Here is a 20,026-nt window from a genome sequence, read left to right as displayed (position 1 = left end):
ACTGGAGAGTGTGATGCTAAGTGAAATAAACCATACAGAGAAAGACAGATACCATATGTTTTCACTCTTATGTGGATCCTGAGAAACTTAACAGAAACCCATGGGGGAGGGGAAGGAAAAAAAAAGAGGTTAGAGTGGGAGAGAGAGCCAAAGCATAAGAGACTGTTAAAAACTGAGAACAAACTGAGGGTTGATGGAGGGTGGGAGGGAGGGGCGGGTGGGTGATGGGTATTGAGGAGGGCACCTTTTGGGATGAGCACTGGGTGTTGTATGGAAACCAATCTGACAATAAATTTCATATATTGAAAAAAAAAATAAAGTGTTTGCCTGGGTTTTAGTAAGGTACAGTACCTTAAAGTACTAATAGTGATAAAGATTTAGAGTGATGCACACTGAAGAATAGCAGTTTGGTATTAAATTGGAAGGAACAAATAATCCTTAAACCAGGCAGTACCCTATGTAATCACTTTACTAATAAACTGGACAAAAATAAATGGAACTTTTATCAAACCAGCAGGTACAGGCTTTATTTTTTTTAATAAATTAAAATTAAATTAAAATTAAATTAAAAATGAGGTGCCTGGGTGGCTCAGTCGGTTAAGTGTCTGACTCTTGATTTTGCCTAGGGTCATGATCTCTGGGTTCCTGAATTCGCAGCCCGCCTAGGGCTCTGTGCCAGGTCAGTGCAGAGCCTGTTTAGGATTTTCTCCCTCTTTCTCTGCCCCTCCCCTGTTTGTACTCTCTTCTCTCCCAAAATAAACAGATAAACTTAAAAAAAAATGAGGAAATACATATTCCCAAGGAGATATCTTCTTTATCTCCAAACTTAAAATTCTATAAAGGAAATTGAGTAATCTCACATGAAAATACCTAAGAATATATGAAATTAATAGATACAGTAGAGAAGTGCCTGCTAAACATTTCCACAATTAAAAAGAAATAAATCACTGTTTTTTCTCTCATCCTGATTCCCATAATCAGTTCCTCTTTTTTTTTTTTAAGTTTATTTATTTTGAGAGAGAGAGAGGAAGGGGGTGTAGAGGGGCAGAAAGAGAGAATCCCAAGCAGTCTCCTCACTGTCAGTGCAGAGCCTGACACACAGCTTGATCCCAAACTGAGATCACGGTCTGAGCTGAGATCAAGAGTTAGATACCTAACTGACTGAGCCACCCAGGCACCCCATCACTTCCTCTTTTGACTGACTTATGTAAGTTGATTCCATTTTCTAGTCACCAGGATTCACTATACTTGAATAGTCTTTTTCTTTCACTCTTCTCTTTCCTTATCAGTCTCCACTTTTATTTCTTTAGTTCTTCAAATGCATATTACACCTTAAATTTTATAATATGCATTTTAAAAGGTTCTTATCATCATTATATTTGTATAACCACTCTGAGTTAAGCAAAAGTTATTAACATTTCATCATTCTACTAAAGGCCTCCAAGGTGACTGGCATGTAAATAAGCAGAATCACACAGGTTAAATGACTTGCCCAAGTTGACAGGACCAGTAATTACAAGTCCTGTGATTCTAATGTCAACATTCTTTTCATTACACCATGATGTCTCTCATCAACAGCTCATATTTGGTCCATTACTAAAGATTCCTAGTGGGTTTCTCTGCCTGTATTCTTACTTCGTCTATCTTGCATGCCACTACCGTATTGAACACAGTTTTTATGAAAAGATACCACAATAGGGGTAGCTCAGTCAGTTGAGTGTCTGACTTCCGCTCAGGTCATGATCTCATGGTTTGTGAGTTTGAGCCTCGCTGTGGGCCCTGTGCTGACAGCTCAGAGCCTGGAGCCTGCTTCAGATTCTGTGTCTCCCTCTCTCTCTGCCCCTCCTCTGCTCACACTCTGTGTCTCTCTCTCCCTCAAAAATAAAAAAAAATTAAAAAAAATTTTAAAGATACCACAATAAAGAAATTTCCAATGGTTTCCTATTATACAGAGAATAAAAGTCAGACCTTTATCCCTGCTTTCATACATCAAATCTCTTAATCAAACTGGGCTCATGTTCCTTCAAACATCCTTCTAACTTTCCTGAGACTATGCCTTTGCTTATAGCAGTGTTTCCCTTGAGTTACAAATCCCTGAGTAATAGTTATTACAGGGGACTTGGACATAATGATGTGTCTATTTTTCTTATATATTTATTTATAGTTTATATGCTAAACATGTCTGACTAGTACCTTGTGTGTTTTGATAGAGAGGGGGCAGGGGCATCGAGTAAAATTTTTGACATTAAAAATGTCACAAGTCACCAAGGACTTGGTGTGTCTGGTTGGCTCAGTTGGTGGAGCATACGACTGACTCTTCATATCGGGGTTGTCAGTTTGAGCTTCACATTGGGTGTAGAGATTACTTTAAAAAAAAAAATGAGTCGTCTGCAGTTCCACTTCTAATAATAAAGAACTAGGTGGGTTTTGATTATGCTTTAGCTGAGAATAACTAGCAACTAGAAAAGTGGGCCAAGAAAAAGAAAACCACATTTCTTTAAAGGCACTAAAAAGCTACCAAACTGGTGAAGATTGCAGGGCTAAGATCTAGGAGAGGGAGACACATCGGAGAGATACTTGAGTATTTAGGGCTCCCTTTCTGCTAGAGACATCTGACTCTATCAAAAGCAACTGAGAAAGTGAACACAGATTTTTGCAAACTCACAGGGCCAGGAGGGGGCAGGGAGGTTGAAAACTGGAGTTTAGGGCTCACAAGGAAGAAATAAACACCTCAGTCTTTTAGCTGAGGGTAGACTTTCACAGTGGGTAGACTTAGTAGTCAATTATATGGAGTTGAGGACAAAATTAGGGAATTGGAGAAAGTTCAGAAGAAAATATGCAGATAGATTTACAGAGACAAAAGGAAGAAAATGGTAAAAAAATTTTTAAAGGTGGAAGAGACTTACAGTGTAGAATTTAAAAAAGTCTAATATAGTTGAGACCCAGAAGGAAAGGAATGAGAGACCATAAAAAAGTGATACTTGAAGAGATGTCTAAAATAAGTAAAAGGCATCATGCCTCGGATTTAAGCAGCACTATAAACCTTAAGCAAGAAAAAGGCAAGGAAAATCACACCTAAGCACATCACCGTAAAATTGCTGAAAACCAAAGAGGAAAAATTTACGCATCCAGAGGAAAAAGACAAATTACTTTATCAAAACGAATGACAGTAAGACAGCTGCTTTGCAACCAAAATGATGCTATCTTTAGAGTACCAAAGGAAAATACTGTCAACTTAGAATTTACATTCAAACAATATAACTTTCAAATAGGCAAAATAAAGTTTTTTCAAACAAACAGAAATTGAGAATTTGACACCAGCATTTCTGCCCTGTAAAAAAGAGTGGACTTTGGGCAGAGAGAAATGATCTCAGATAGCCATTCTCACATTCTGGAAGAGATGAAGAGCAATGAAAGGGAAAAATACATAGGTAAATCCCAATAAATAGTAAGCTTACAAAACAATGCTAATATATCATGTTGTTAAAAACATACAGATTTAAAACATAATAGTACAGTAACTGAGAGGCGAAGGAAAATAGTTTTAAAGTGGTCTAAGGTAATCACATTGTCTAGGAAGTGGAAAACGTACTAATATGTACTAGGCTTTTAAAAGTCATGGATGCACATTCTCATTTCTAGAGTAACTAAGAATATTAAAAAAACATAAAACCACAAAAAATCAAAAGAAGAAGATGAAATAGAAAAAACACTTGAACAATCCCAAAGAAAGTACAGAAAAAAGAACAAAGAATAGGTGAGACAAAAAACAGCAGGATGGCAGCTTTAAAGCCTGTATATAATAATTATACTAAATGTAAATTGATTATCCCAATTAAAAGACAAAGACTTGGATTTATAAAGGTACACTTTTAACCTGTTTTCAAGAGACAAATCTTAAATATGAGAATGCAGAAAAGCTTAAAGTAAAAAGGTATATCATGCAAAAACTAATAAAGATGGTGCGGCTATGCTAAATCCAAGTAGATTTTAGACAAGAAGCAATTCAAGAGATAAAAAGTTCATGTGTCCAGGGGCGCCTGGCTGGCTCAGTCAATAGAACATAGGACTCTTGATCTCAGGGTTGTGAGTTCAAGCCCCATGTTGGGCATGGTGCCTACTTAATTTAAAAAAAAAAAAAAAAGTTCATGTGTCCAAGAGTCCTAATAGGAAACAAATGATACATTCAGGATCATTTAAAGAAGGTTTATTTACAAAGGGACTAATTACAAATGTGTGTGTGTAGGGTATAAGAGAATTACAAGAATAGGTTCCAAGAGACAGAAGAACTTAATCAGAATCTGGAGGGAGAGAGAATTGTGAAGAGTTCACTGTGAGACGAGTAATGACCTGTGGTCAAAGTATAAATCCAGTTCAAGGTAACCTCTAGTGGAGGGGAAGAAAAGATACGCTCACCTCACTCTTTTCCACTAAGCAATCTCTTCCCACCAGTTACAAACTCATCATGGGGTGGTGTAATCAGCTCTGGAACCATAAACATTAGCACCCTAGAATTCTTCATATATGGCAGGGGAGAAAAGTTACAAAACATAATCATAGTCTCTTAAAACCTGCTTTTTTAAGTTGGTCATGAGGCCTAGATTCATAAACATAGCTGTTTTCTTTCACCATCCATTCTTTTTTTTTAATGCTTATTTTTGAGAGAGAGAAAGAGGGAGTGAGCGACAGAGAGAGAGCATGAACAGCTGGGCAGAGAGAGGGAGAGAATCTGAAGCAGGCTCCACGCTGTCAGCACAGAGCCTGATGGCTCAAACCCACAAACCATGAGATCATGACCTGAGCTGAAATCAGATGCTTAACCAATTGAGCTATCCAGGTGCCCTATTCACCGTCCATTCTTGGTTTCTCTCACTTTTTGTTTGTACCTCACCTGGATGGGATTCTTACCGGGTGGGGTACTCCCAACAGTCATTCTTATGAGTCCTAGGAGAGGTCCTTTTTGGGTTACCCTAGTTTTTTACTGGACTATTGGCTAAGAGAATACGAACAAGCTTCTCAGAGAATACTGTTACAGTCCATATACAGTCATATTTATTCTGCTGTATAGCAGCAATGCAATTTCCCCCCGTTAAAAGGGATCCCTCACCCTGCCAGTAGAGTGATTTCCTTCTCTCTTGTTGGTTAGTGACAGAAAAAGCCCAAACCTGCCAGTGAACAGTGTCCACTTCTAATTCGTTGAAGTATTAGGAAGCATTTCTCTCTTTAGTACCAAGTTTACTACCAAAACCACTAAGTCCAAAGTTTCAGGGACCAAAAAATTCTTCAAGTGGGTTTTTAGGTATAATAGAGAACCTAACAAAAATGCATACATGTGTACCCCAAAAGACATACAAAAGAATGTTCATAGCATCAGTCTTTATAATAGCCCTAAATGGAAACATTGCCAATATCTATCAACGGTAGAACGGGTAAGTAAATGGCAATATATTCATTCATTGTATAACAATGAAAATAAATGAACAACCGATCCAGGTAACATGGATAAACCTCACAATGTTTTCTTTAAAGATTTTTTTTTAATGTTTGTTTATTTGAGAGAGTGAGAGATGAGTGAGCAGGGGAGGGGCAGAGAGATGAACCTCACAATATTAAACAAAGGAAGCCAGACACAAGAGAATACAGTTATGTATTCAATATATATAAGTTAACCATTGGCAAACCTAATCTTTGGTGTTAGAATTTGGGAAAGTGATTACCTTTGGGAAGAAAGAAGAATGACTAAGAAGGGGGCATGTTAGTGTTGTAGCTATTGATGTGGGTGTTGATTACACAGTTATCTTTACTTTGTGATAAGTTGTGCTAAATAATTATATTTGTGTACTTTTCTACATGTGTGTTATGCTTCCATTAAAAAACTTTTAAAAATTCATATAATAGCCCTCCTGTGTGTGATGTGCACTTTTTCTGAATGCTTTTAAGATATTTTTCTTAGTTTTGTCAGTTTGACAATAACACGCATTGGTAATTTTCCTACCTGTGCTTCACTGAGCTTTGTGGATCTGTAATTTCATGCTTTTCACCAAATTCAGAAAACATGCTCCCAGTTATTTAAAAAAAATAGACATATAGAAAATAGAGGGACCATGCTCATCTCCACTATACATACCTTCTGGGAAAGATGGCACTACATATTGGTTACTGCATTTAAGCATAATACTTTATTCTGAAGTCTGCATCCTAAATTTGGAGGTTATTGTCTCCTGGTTGGCTCCATAAACTGAACCAGTTTTCTAATTTGTTTTAAGTTCTTGTCCAGCCTGTCGACTCATAAGCCACTCACAATGAACCACTCTATACCCTTACCTCAGGCCACGTCTCCTAAAGTTCTCAAGGAAAGGATTTCCCTTTACTGTTGTGATTCAGGGCCACTATTGAGCGATGGTGTTGTATAGTGACCACTCACACCCAGCTATTGCCAGCTCATTGCAGACCCTTTTGTGAATTAACAAGACCTAAACTTTTTTCCTTCATTAATTGGTCAGAGGGAACCCCCTTTGAAGCCAGTGTATATGGATTGAGGGAGAAGTGCTGAAGGAATAGGGGCAGGTACTAATAACAGTAGTCTGAGTCACCTGCTTATTCAGTTTAGTTGTGGCCATGTACCCAGTTTTGTAGGGAGTGAACTGCTGTTATGCCCATCCAGTTGTATGATTGGTGAATCAGATAACACCAGTTCATGACGAGTAGTAGTTCGATCATTCACATAGTCACTTGATGTCCCATGGTCAGGAGTTCCATCTCTATCAGGTACCAGCAGCAAACCAGGAGCTGCTTTTCAAAGAAACAAAACAAAACATTGGTTGAGGAAGATAGATCTATACTCAAAAACCAAGGAATCTTGTAATTCTCCTATTGGCACTTACCCTCAGAGGCCTCATAGAACATCTCTACCACATGAACTTCCAATACCATTGTATCTGCCGAACCATAAGGCCCAACTGGCAAGACAGTTTGCTCTGGGCCCTACTCAAAATTACAGTTACCCATAAAACAGGCTAGGTCACCCAAAAGTACTATTTTGTTGTCTCCAGAACCTAAAAAGGCCTGCCATACATTTTGCCTTTTTCTTTACTGTTGTGGTGAAAAACACAACAGACTGTCACTCACTCGAATGGATAACCTAACAGGTCTCTGGCCATTGAATCCCATGTGGCAGGTCCCTGAAGTTTTACAGGGTTTTTCTTGCACCTTCTGCTAAGCATATGTCTTATCAAAGCATGTAGAGTGTTTACTACTTCCTGCTCTTTGGGCTCATTTAACGTTCATTTCTATAATAGACCAGTGTGATATTCTATCGCATAGCAAGATGATCAAGGTCCCTTCAGCACAGAATAGAAAGGTGGCACAGTGCTGAGACAAGACAGTAAGGGCTTACTGTTGTCTCTGTCAGTTAAACACAATCTACTTCTGATTTCCCTGAATAACTGGAATGGGAAATGAGGGGGCACTTCCAGAGCAATACCTATATATCATATCAAAATCTGTATTCATTTCCTCCAATGAAGATACCACACCTGTAACAGCAACTACAATTGGCATCTTTGCCTGATAAAATCTTGCAGTAATCCAGTCATTCTTTACTACCCATTTGGTTTTTATACTGTCATTCCTATGACCCATCTGGTGACCACAAAGGGAAGTTAAGTGGGAATGTGGTATGAATCACTATGCCAGCATGGTGGCACTAATTTCTACAAGTTCCCCAGGGATGCAGTACTGCTTTGGTGAGAGACAAGCAGTTATGAACTTCTACATAGCCCTTCCTACCATAATAGCATTCACTCCATTGGACAGGAAACTAAAATGAAGACTGCTTCAGTTATTAAAATATGTCTATTCTTACTACACATTAAGACTGGAGAAATAACCCTAATATGGGTCTCTCTGGACTCACTGTTAACCCAGATGCAGGCCAAGACTCCATCTGTCACTTAAGTTTCCTAGGCCTCCTATTTTAACCAGTTGTCCAGGATTAGGTTTTGGGTCCCTAGGTATTAATATAAGTTAAGAGACAGTATCTAATAAGCCTCAGGAGGTCTGGTATTTTCCTTTCTCCAGGAAATGGCCACTAGAGAAGAATTAGGGCAGTGATCCCGTAATTTGCTCACCAGGGGAGCTTCAAAAAATATCAATGCCTGGGTCTCACTCCCTGAAATTATGATTTAATTGGCCTGGATGTTCTTGAGAATTCTACGGTGGTCTAAAGTACAGACAGGTTTGGGAAGCATGGGATTAGGGGAAGGTTCATGGTTATACACCTGTGGCAGCATTGCAGGATTTTTCTTCAAAGGGACCCAATCTTTCTCCATCATCAAAGAGTTCCAGGTCTGTGAACTGGATGAGATGCTCCAAATTTCATTATGACAACACAAGTTAGTTTAGAATTTTCCCACCTATATATGTCAAGCAGCAAATTAGTAGGCTACTTAATCTATTACTTAATCTGCTTCCTTTCTTGTTATCCTTTAACCATTACCACCTTTCCCTGAAAGTCAAAACACTCTGATTAACGTTCTGTTCTTTGGATTATTATGGTAATTGTGCCCACCATGTCTCTGATGGTTATATGCCATCACGTGGCCTCTACCAATTTGAGATTATCTTATTCTGAGATCAGGAAACTCAGTTCTACCACAGCATTTATCACCATCAATCTGACAAACAGAGAGCAGCCACTTCAGAGCTCTTTAGGGATGCTTATACTTCTATCACCAATGCATCCTTAATGACTTGGTAAAAATGGAGAATGTCTAAGGAGCCCTGGTTTTCTCTTCTCTACAGTATGCCAGAGTATTTCTGGGATTCTGAAATTATTACTTCAAATTTCATTTGTAGGTCATTTATTATTTGTAGACTGTTATTGAGCCCATGCCTCATCCTAGCAAACTATTAATGCCAATATATGAGATGTTGATTCTCAGGTGAGTGCACCCATGCCAATAAATTTGCCATGATAAAACCTTGTATTGATTCCCCCTTGGTGTAACATCCTTAGAACCCACTTCTATATATACTCCTCAGGTTTCTGCTGATCAAAATGGTAAGGTCTTTAACTCCTGTGAAGGTTATCTCATGCCAGACCAGGCCACATACTTCTCTGATTAGGTGATCTTGAGATTTATCTACGGATACTGTGAGGTGATGAAGGTACGTTCTGAGAACAGATACCAGCCTATGAGAGAGCTGTTCCCAGTGCAGTCACCGAAAGCCTCTATGCAGAGGAGGCTAGTTTCCCCAGAGAGCCAAGGAAGTTTGGGGGATATGCAGGTTCAGCATTCTCATCTTCATTCTTGTCTGCTCAAAAGTCTCCATTCTGTCTTAGGGCCCCACATCTTTCTCACCAATGCTCTACCCTTAGACTAAGAAAACTGGAAGAACTGAGTATTTTATTGGTACTACAAATCTACCTTTTCTGCCCACTGCTTATAGGAGATGAAGGACTCCTTCAAAACCGTGGTGGAGGAGTTCTGACACTCTCTATGCATTCTCAGCTACATAGTCATAGTTTTTACATTTTTCTTTTTCCTGTGTACATTCTGTTTAGGTTCATAAGAGAGGCCTGGTGGATCCACAATCTTAAATCACTATGGTTACCACAGTGAAGGTTCTCACCTTCACTCCATCCCATGCTATTAATAGTAAGTATAACAGTACCTTAAGCCATGGATCACTTGTGGTCCCTTTGTCTATAGCAATGAAGTTATCCCTGTGATTGATTTTACATGTGTGTGTGTATTTAATTCAACCTCAAAGGGTCCATCTCCTGTAACAGCTCTGGTACTAATTACTCTTTCAGTCAGGGTTATAAAAATAATTGAAGGCACATGTGAAATAATTTAAGAATGAAAAAGATTGGTGAAAATAAATTACACTAAAATCAGGAACTTTGGTTTTTCAAAAGATGCTACTGAGAAAATGAAAAGACAAACCATACTATGAGAAAGGATATTTGGTATATATGTGTGTTCAAGAACTCATATCCAGAATAAAGAAGTCCTAAAAATCAGTCAGAAAATGACTGACAACCCAACAGAAATATGGGCAAGTGACTTGAACAAGCACTTCAAACCAGAGGATCTCTAAATGGCAAATAACATAAAATGGTGCTCAGTCTCAATCATCACCAGTAGCATGCAAATTAAAGCTAAAATGAAATGCTACTACACACCCATCAGAATGGCTAACATTAAAAACAGTGATGATACCAAGTGTTGCTCAGGGTGTGGAGACTGTGAAACTTTCATATACTTTTGGTGGGGATATAAATAACATAAACTTTGGAAAACTGTCATTCTGTATACAGTGTGAACATACCTCGAGACCAAGGAATTTTAATCCTAAGTATTCTCTCAAAAGATGTCTTCCCATTCACACCAAGAGACGCATAAGAGAATGTTTATGGCATCATTATTGGTTAATAGCCCCAGGGTAGAAAAACCCAAATATCAACAACAGGATGGATAAATATATTTGGTGTAGTCATACAGTGGAATATAGCAATGAATGTGAACTTTTACAAACAATACAGAACAATCTCATATACATATGAAATGCACACTTAATACCATTTATGTAAGGTTAAAAGTGAGGCAAAATTGGTCTATGGTTAGAAATTGGAAGAATGATGACATTGGGGAGAAAGGCAGGATAGTTATTGAGAGGTTGTATACTATGTAAACAGTAATACTCTATTTTCTGAGTGGTGGATACAGTGATATTTTTACTTTATGATAGATACTTCATTTATTTCCGTAGTATTCTATATTTTGATTTTTTAAAAGGGTGGGCCTAAAAAGACTGGAACTATTTGTTTATGCCTCCATGCCCCTCTCCATTAATTCAAGTACTTCTTCCTTCAAGGTCCAGTTCAGATTCCGTATCTTACATGGAGTCCAACCACTCCAGATAGAGGCAATTTATCTTTCTATATGGTTTTTATTACATCCCCAGGGAGGCAGTATAACAATAGAAATATGGGCAAAGGGGTTTGGGCTTCAATCTGTAAAGTAAATAAAAGTAGGATAGTGACATGGTCATATTTGTATCTGCATACCATAAATGTGTTTAACCAACTTTACTTATACATATTTCTTTGAATATGTGGGCAAATATAAAACTTTATATATACCTGTAAGTATGTAATATGCTACACTGTTATAATATTTGTTCCCAATGAATAATTCTTTGGTTTATGCCTTTTTGCAATATGCCTTTGGAGGAATAGATAATTTGGGGGGTGGGGGGGAGGAAGTCTCTTTCTCTTGTTACCTAGCTCACCAATTAATCTAGTCTCCCAATGTCCTTTCTTCTTCCTTCAGTATTAGAATGCCCAAGTTTTAGCTTTGTACATTGCCACATAGCTAAGGACTATAGTCCTAGCCTCCCTTGAAAGTGTGGCCATATGACTATATTTTGGCCCATGACTTATAAGTGGAAATGACGGCTGCAACTCTTATGGCATTCCCTTAAGAAAAGGTAGCTAGAACAAAGGTATTTGTCATTTAAAATATTTTAACACAGATTGCCAGAGTGCTTTGTAAATAGGTTGAAAAGTTCACATGTATACCAGCAATGTAAAACAATACCCTTTTACTTGGATCCTCACTAGCAAGAGGGAATTTAAAATTTTGCCCACTCTGAAAAGATGTTTCATCATACTCATAACAGGAAAAAAACATAATAAACTAATACTAATATTAAACATTTTCACTTTTCAATCTCAAATCCAAAAGTCTGATAACATATTCTAATGACAGTGCTATACATTCTCAACTGTTCTTTATACAACACTTATGGAGGAAAATTCGGCAATATCATCAAAATTACACACACACACACACGCACAACTTGATCTAACAATCTTATTTCTGTAAATTTATACTACAGATATCTTGAACATGTGAGACAAAACTATGAACAGGATTTTTCATTACTACATTGTTTTTAAGAGCAAAAGACTGAAAACAATGCAAATATCCATCACAGAAGTTTGCAAAATAAATTCTGGCATTCTTTTTTTTTTTTTTTTTTTTGAGAGAGAGAGAGAGAGAGAGAGAGAGAAACAGAGCGTGAGTGGGGGAGAGTAGGAGAGGGGCAAAAGAGAGAGGGAGAGGGAAGGGAAAAGAGGGAGGGAGAGAGAGAGAGAGAGAGAGAGAGAGAGGGAGAGACAGAGACAGAGACAGAGAGACACACACAGAATCCTAAGCAGGCTCCATGCTCAGCATGGAGCTCAACCTGGGGCTCCATCCCATGTCCCTGGGATCATGACCTGAACTGAAATCAAGGGTTGGATGCTCAACTGACTGAACCACCCAGCTGCCCCAATTCTGGCGTTCTTTTAGTACAAATACTACGTGGCTGTTAAAGAATGAGTAATCTTATTATGCAGCTGATTAAATACCTCTAAGATGTATTGCAACCAAAAAAGTGAGATGTGGAACATAGTGTACATTATGATAAATTGTTTTTTAAAAAGGAGAATATAAATTTGTATAAGAAAGCTCTGGGAATTACTTCAAATCTATTAGAATGGCTGTTATCAAAAAGACAAGAAGTAACAAATGTTGGTGAGGATGTGGAGAAAAGAGAATTTTTGTGCACTGTTCGTGGAATTATGTATTGGAATAGCCACTATGGCAAACAGTGTAGAAGTTCCTCAAAAACTTAAAACTAGAACTACCATATGACTTGGCAATTCCACATCTGGGTATTTATTCAAAGACAATGAGAATGCTCCAAAGGATATATGCACACCCATGTTCATTGCAGCACTATTTACAATAGCCAAGATATGGAAACAACCTAAATATACATTGAAAGATGAATGGATAAAGAAAATGTAGTAGATATGGAATAAGTCATGGAAATAAAAGCCACAGCATAAAGAATATAATCAATGATATTGTAAGTGTTGTATGGTGACAGATAGTAGCTACACTTGTGATGAGCATAGCATAATCTACAAATTGGTCAAATTAGTATGTTGTACATATGAACTAATATAACATTGTGTGTCAACTACACTCAAAAAAAAAAAAGAAAAATTCATGATCGAAGTTTAGAGGGAAAAAAAAGAAAAACATGTCATATATATTTAGAATGGAATATCATTCAACCATAAAAAATAACGAAATCTTGCCATTTGCAACAACATAGACCACGTGGGCATAATGCTAAGTGAAATAAGTCAGATTGAGAAAGACAAATACCACATGATCTCACTTGTATGTGGAATATAAAAACAACCAACCAACCAACCAGCCAAGCTCAGAGATAGAGAACAGACTGGTGGTTGCCAGGGGTGGGGTGGGCAAAATGGGTGAAGAGGGTTAAGAGGTACAAACTTCCAGTAATAAATAAGTCATGAGGATGGAATGTACAGAAGGTAACTATAATTAATAATATTGTTTTGCGTATTTGAAAGTTGCTCAGAGTAAATCTTAAAAAGTCCTCACCATAAGAAAAAAAATTCTGTAAGTGTATGGTAACTAGACTTATTGTGATGATCATTTCACAATATTTACAAATATCAAATCATCATGCTGTACACCTGTACATATAAAGTTTCATGTCAATTATACATACCTCAATTGAAAAAAAAGAATACCATGACAAGAAAGACTGCAAAAGAAAGGGAAAAGAAAAAGAAAAAATAAGCTCTAGGAAGATACATGAGAAAATTGTAAAAGTAGTTGTGAGATGGATGGATAGATGGCTGTGGCATGAGAAATGGTGGAGGGGATATACATGTGGGAAATTTCAAAACATAAGTCTATTTATACACACGTGCACACACACACCATTTGAATGAATTACCTACTGAAAAAGAAAAGAAGTTTCCATATGGTGAATTCCCTAGTTTCCTTTATGTGATTTTTGTCAAGTCCATTTACCCATCTGATTCTTCTACTGTAAATCAGGGGTAAGATGCACGTCATAGTACTTTGTGAGCACTTATATGTGTGCATAGTTCAGTGCTGGTTACATAATCAGCATTTAATGTTAGTTGAATTAAAACAATAGTTTGACAGTCTGTTAGGCCTAACTGGCACCTCATTATTATTTTACTTCGCATGCTCCTGATTTCTCCTGATTCTGAGCATCTTTTCACATTTGGAGTTACTCTTTGTTGAGTTCTTATTCTTTGCTACCCACTTTTCTGTTGAACTACATGTTCCCTTAATGTGAATTTCTAAGAGGGTTTTGTGTATTACAGATGTTAAACCTCCTCATGAATATTTTTCAAAATTTATTGCACATCTATTAACCTTAATTATAACTTTTCTATGCAGGCTACTTTTTAATAATGACAAGTGTCTATCTTTTTTGAGAAGAATGTGTATTCTGCTCTTTTGGGGTGAAGTATTCCATAAATGTCAATTAGATCCAATTGACTGATGGTAATACACAGTTCAACTGTATCCTCACTGATTTTCTGCCTGCTAGATCTATCAATTACCATAAGAGGGGTGTTGAAATCTCCAACCATAATAGTGATTTGTCTATTTCTCTTTGTAGTTCTGTCTACTTTTGCCTTAGCTATTTTAATGCTTTGTTGTGAGATATGCACATTAAAGTTTATATCTTTTTGAAGAATGGACACCTTTATCATTATGTAATGCTCCTCTCTATCCCTGATAATTTTCCTTTTTCTAAAGTCTGTTTTCCCTGAACATAGCAACTATAGCTTTCTTTTGATTAGTATGAGATTGGTGGGCCTTTCTCCATTCTTTTGCTTTTAACCCGTATCTTTATATGTAAAATAGATTTCTTACATGATTCCTGAGAAAATGGGGCACTACTAATGGCTGTGGGCTTCCTTCCTCCAAACAAACCCTAGGTAACTACAGAAATAAAGGAGCAAGGGCTTGAGGAATAAGATAAAAAAACTGAGAAAACCCTGGTAAGGGTCAGGAGTAAGTTTTTAAGTATTGTTCCTGGCACTTCCCTTCACTGCTTTGGGACAATCAGTCCAGACAACTGACTGCTACAGATATCATTAGCAACCGCTTCCCAGTATAGAATAATACAAAGGGTCTGTTGAAGCGAGTTGCTGATGAAAAAGTGTGTGGGCTGAACAGATACTCTAGAAAATTGAGACATTCACTCTCCAACTCCTTCCCCAAACCTCTAGGGTTTTGATGGATTACAAGAGCCTTCTGCTAGATTATGAGTTTCAAGTTAAATCCTCACCAGAGGAGTTTTCAGAGGAAACAGTAGCAACAGAGATAGAACACTATAGCTCCTCTGTGGTGTCTGGAGCTCTCTGCTCTCTAATCCTTAAACTTGTGGGAAGGGATAAAAATTAGGGTCTGCCCTTTTGCTCTTCCTCAATATCCATTATCAGAACAGAAGCTTGTGAACCAAGTATCTAGACTCCTAGGAATATGATCACTATGTAACACAACAAGTTACACAACATATACCAACTGAAGCAGAATTATAGGAATAAATGTAGACATTTAATTTAAAAATTTTTAAAGAATTAAACAATTAGTCATTCAACAAAAAGTTTACTGAGCACCTACTAGTGTCAGGCACTGAGGATCCATCATGAACAAGATAGACAAAAATCTTTATTCTTGTACGTTTTATTTTCTAGTGGTGGGAAATGGCATGAGGGACAGAGACAAAAGCATACAAACAACTTATTATCTAACTAAGGAATAAGCCATTTTAGAAGGTAATATTTGCTATAAAAATAAGGCTGACTGGGATTGTGAAAAGGGTCACAATTTTAAAATGAAACTAAGCCTAAAATAGGAGTGAAGAGGATGTTGAGTGGGAGGTCAGTAATGTTTGAAGAAACAAGAAATCATAAAAAAAAAAGCCATATGAGAATATTAGGTATGGAAACGAGTTTAAAGAACATCATAAATAAATTAAAATTAAATTAAATTTTAAAAAAAGGAACATCATAGATGGATAAACAGGGTTGATCAGATTTTAAGTTGCTTTTGAGGTACAGAATTTTAATATTTTTATGTAGTTAAAACCTCTAGATTTTTTACCCTTGTGGTTTCCTGTGTTTTCATGTTTGAAACACCGTCATCCAGAGATTTTTTTTTAGCTTTATAATTGCAACATTTTAAATTATAAAATAGTATTTGTAGATGGTAAGAAATTCAAACAAAATAGAAGGAAAGTAGAAAGTAAAAGACCTCATTAACTCTCCTCCATTATCCTTTCCATAGGGGTAATCATTTTTCTATGTATCTTTTCAGAAATTTTCTATGTATAATCAAATATGTATACATACATGGTTTAAAAAATTTATAGCAGCTTGCTTTTTCATTTCCCAATATGGACTGACTCCAGAGACTGAGGTTTTAAATGACAGCAGAATTTCATTTAGGAGGCATGATTACAGAGATAATAAAACGATCACTGGGTGGTCAGTGGTTGGGGGACAGTAGGGATAACAGGTGGAGAAACACAGGGCATTTTTAGGGCAGTGAAACTATTCTGTATACTATAATTCTGGATACATGACATTATGCATTTGTCAAAACCTACAGAACTGTACAAAACAGAAGGAACCTTAATGCAAACTATGGACTTTAGTTAATATTAATGTATCAATATTGGTTTATCAATGGTAACAAATAAATATACCACACTAATACAAGATGTTAACAATAGGAGAAACTGAGTGTGTGTGTGTGAGATGTGGGAATTCTGTATCTTCTGTCCAGTTTTTCTGTAAACTTAGAACTGCTCCAAAAACAATCTATGAAAAAAACCTCATTTAGAAAAACTATTTTGTAAACTATTTTTGTAAAGCTTTGTATAGGATACTTTAGAGATGGAGGCTAGAGGTCAAATCTCAGGCAGGTTGTTGCTATGGTCCAAGCTTAAAATGATTAGTACTAAGGTAGCAAATGAAATTAGTTTGAAAAGATTTGCTAATACTTAAGAAAACTGCATCTGAGAAGTCTTTTTTTTTTTAAAGTAATTTTTTGAGAAAGTGTGTGCACACGCATGAGTGGGGGAGGGGCAGAGGGTGAGCGAGTGAGAGAATCTTAAGCAGGCTCCACACCCAGTGCGGAGCTCAACGTGGGGCTTGATCTCATGACCATGAGATCATAGCCTGAGCCTAAATTAAGCATTGGATGCTTAACCAACTGAGCCACCCAGGTGCCCCTGCATTCTTAGAAATTTTAAGTATAATTTAAAGTTTGTGATTTAAATAGGTAATCTGTCAAAAATATTATGTTAGTCAGGAACAGCAAAAAAACCTCACCAATATGGGCAAGAATTATGAGAACAAAAAAATATGGCTGAAAAGATGTGAATAGCCATGACTGACATGTTGACTATATTTTACCTTAACACGACATGGAGGAATAAGGAAGTTATTCATCCATTACACTTGGTGTTACTCATGTTCTTAAATTGTTCATTTCCATATTTTTATAACTTACCTTTAATTTCTTTAACAAATCAGTCATTAACAAGACATTATTGGATGCTTTCTTTCAATCTAAATAGCACTATTTCATACAAAATGCAGCTATCTCAAATTTATTCTATGCACAACACAAAGCATTAGATTCCTGCTTTCTTTAATGCCTAATTCATCACACTTGGGAGTAGGCCAGTTCCATAAATTTCTGAGTTAAATAAGAATCTGTTCTAATATTTTGAATGATTACATATGAAGATTATAGTAAGTATGGCATTTCTAAGGCAAAAAGGTAGTTTCCAAAAAAGAAAAGGAAACTTCAAAGATCTACAGAATTAAGCTTTTTGTTATGTATGTATGCACATATCTATGTACGTATTTACTTCTTAACTGTAATATTTTTCTAGTCCATGAGTGCAAAAGTGGCATCTCAATACAGATGGTCCCTTGTGATGGTTTGACTCATGATTTTTCAACTGCATGATGGTGGGAAAGCAATATGCATTCAGTAGAAACTGTACTTCAAATTTTGAATTAGGGTTTTCTTTTGGGCTAGTGATATACAGTATGATACTCTCTAGTGATCCTGGGCAGTGGCAGCAGCCACAGCTCCCAGCCAACCATGAAATCACCAGCATAAACAACCAATACATTTACAACCATTCCGTAACAATACAACTCTTCTGGTTTTCACTTTCAATACAGTATTCAATACATTAGGTGAGATATTATACACTAGGTTTTGTGTAAGATGATCTTGCCCAACGATAGGCTAATGTAAGTATTCTAAGCATGTTTAAGGTAGGCTAGACTAAGCTATGATGTTAGTTATATTAGCTTTATTAAAGGTGTTTTTGACTTAATATATTTTCAACTTATGATGGGTTTATTGAGGCATAACCTCATTGTAAACTGAGGAAGAACTGTATACACTCATAGAATTATGGGGTAGAGGGGCTGTTTCAAAGCTCACTCTATTCCACTACATGTCTCTAGAAATTTCCTACTAGGCAATTCTATATACTCTTGTTTTTAGTACCAGAAGTATTATGGAAGATGATTTTAAAATAACTTTACCATATGTTATTAATTCACCAATACCAGTTTTGTTTCTCCAATTTTGCTTTTATTTCCAGTTTGCTGCATTTCCTCTTAAAGCTGTGGGTAAGGCAAGGCAGTTAAAATATGGTTCCTCATAAAGAAAGGGGAAGTATAATGTGAGAACACCAAACACCAAAATCAAAATACTCTTTTTAGTAAATTTTGTTTATCCCCTTAAAAATGTTTCAATAAATAAGTTGATAGGTTTAATAAAAGTTCTTTTTAAACATCTGCTTAGTTTCTCATGTAATGATCATTCATTCAACCCCAAACTATAGCCCAGGAGGGTAAGCCTGCAAATAACTTTCAGACATACAGGCATACCTAAGAGATATTTTGGGTTCAGCTCTAGACCACCACAATAAAGCAAGTACCTCAATAAAGTGAGTCAAATACATTTTTTGGCTTCCCAGTGCATGTAAGTTATTTTATACTATACTATAACCTATTAAGTGTACAACAGCATTATGTCTAAAAAACCCAATGTACAAACCTTAATTAAAATCCTTTATTACTTGGGAATGCAAGCTGGTGCAGCTACTCTGGAAAACAGTATGGAGGTTCCTCAAAAAACTAAAAATAGAATTACCCTATGACCCAGCAATTGCATTACTAGGTATTTATCCAAGGGATACAGGTGTGCTGTTTCGAAGGGACACATGCACCCCCATGTTTATAGCAGCACTATCAACAATAGCCAAAGTATGGAAAGAGCCCAAATGTCCATTGATGGATGAATGGATAAAGCAAATGTGGCATATATATATACAATGCAGTATTACTTGGCAATCAAAAAGAATGAAATCTTGCCATTTGCAAGTACGTGGATGGAACTAGACGGTATTATGCCAAGTGAAATTAGTCAGTCAGAGAAAGACAAAAATCATATGACTTCACTCATATGAGGACTTTAATAGACGAAACAGATGAGCATAAGGGAAGGGAAGCAAAAATAATAAAAATAGGGAGGGGGCCAAAACAGAAGAGACTCACAAATATTGAGAACAAACTGAGAGTTACGGGAGGGGTTGTGGGAGGAGGGATGGGCTAAATGGGTAAGGGACACTAAAGAATCTATTCCTGAAATCACTGTTGCACCATATGCTAACTAATTTGGATGTAAATTAAAAAAAATAAAAAATAAAACAAGTTAAAATAAAAAAATCCTTTATTACTAAAAATGCTAACCATCATTTGAGCTTTCAGTGAGTCACAGATCAAAACAAAAAATGAAAAAGTGTGAAATATTGTGAGAATTACCAAAGTGTGACACAAAGACACAAAGAGAGCAAAAGCTGTTGGAAAATGGTGCCAACAGACTTGCTCTGCACAGGGCTGCCACAAACCTTCAGTTTGTAAAAAATGCATTATCTGCGAAGCACAATAAACAAAGCTATGCCTGTGTTAGGTGTTCCATTAATTTCATCTTACTGTTTCAATTCATCAATCTGCAACTCCTTTACCTCTCTTTTAGTTTGGGTTTCATATTTCCTTAATCAC

General features: G+C 36.7%; 1 long non-coding RNA gene across 2 annotated transcripts in view; it reads right to left on the bottom strand.

Moving 5' to 3' along the window:
• The window catches only part of LOC122477954, a 38,401-nt gene that overhangs the window by 12,944 nt on the left and 5,431 nt on the right, over positions 1-20,026 (bottom strand). Inside the window, exon 2 of one of the 2 annotated variants that reach the window (XR_006295799.1) lies at positions 6,594-6,792. This is a non-coding gene — a long non-coding RNA (uncharacterized LOC122477954). The remainder of the gene's footprint in view (positions 1-6,593; positions 6,793-20,026) is intronic. The other variant, XR_006295798.1, reaches the window with a different exon arrangement.

The sequence above is a fragment of the Prionailurus bengalensis genome, chromosome B1, assembly GCF_016509475.1.
Source record: "Prionailurus bengalensis isolate Pbe53 chromosome B1, Fcat_Pben_1.1_paternal_pri, whole genome shotgun sequence".
Lineage (NCBI taxonomy): Eukaryota > Metazoa > Chordata > Mammalia > Carnivora > Felidae > Prionailurus > Prionailurus bengalensis.
This window is presented reverse-complemented; position numbering and strand designations above follow the sequence as displayed.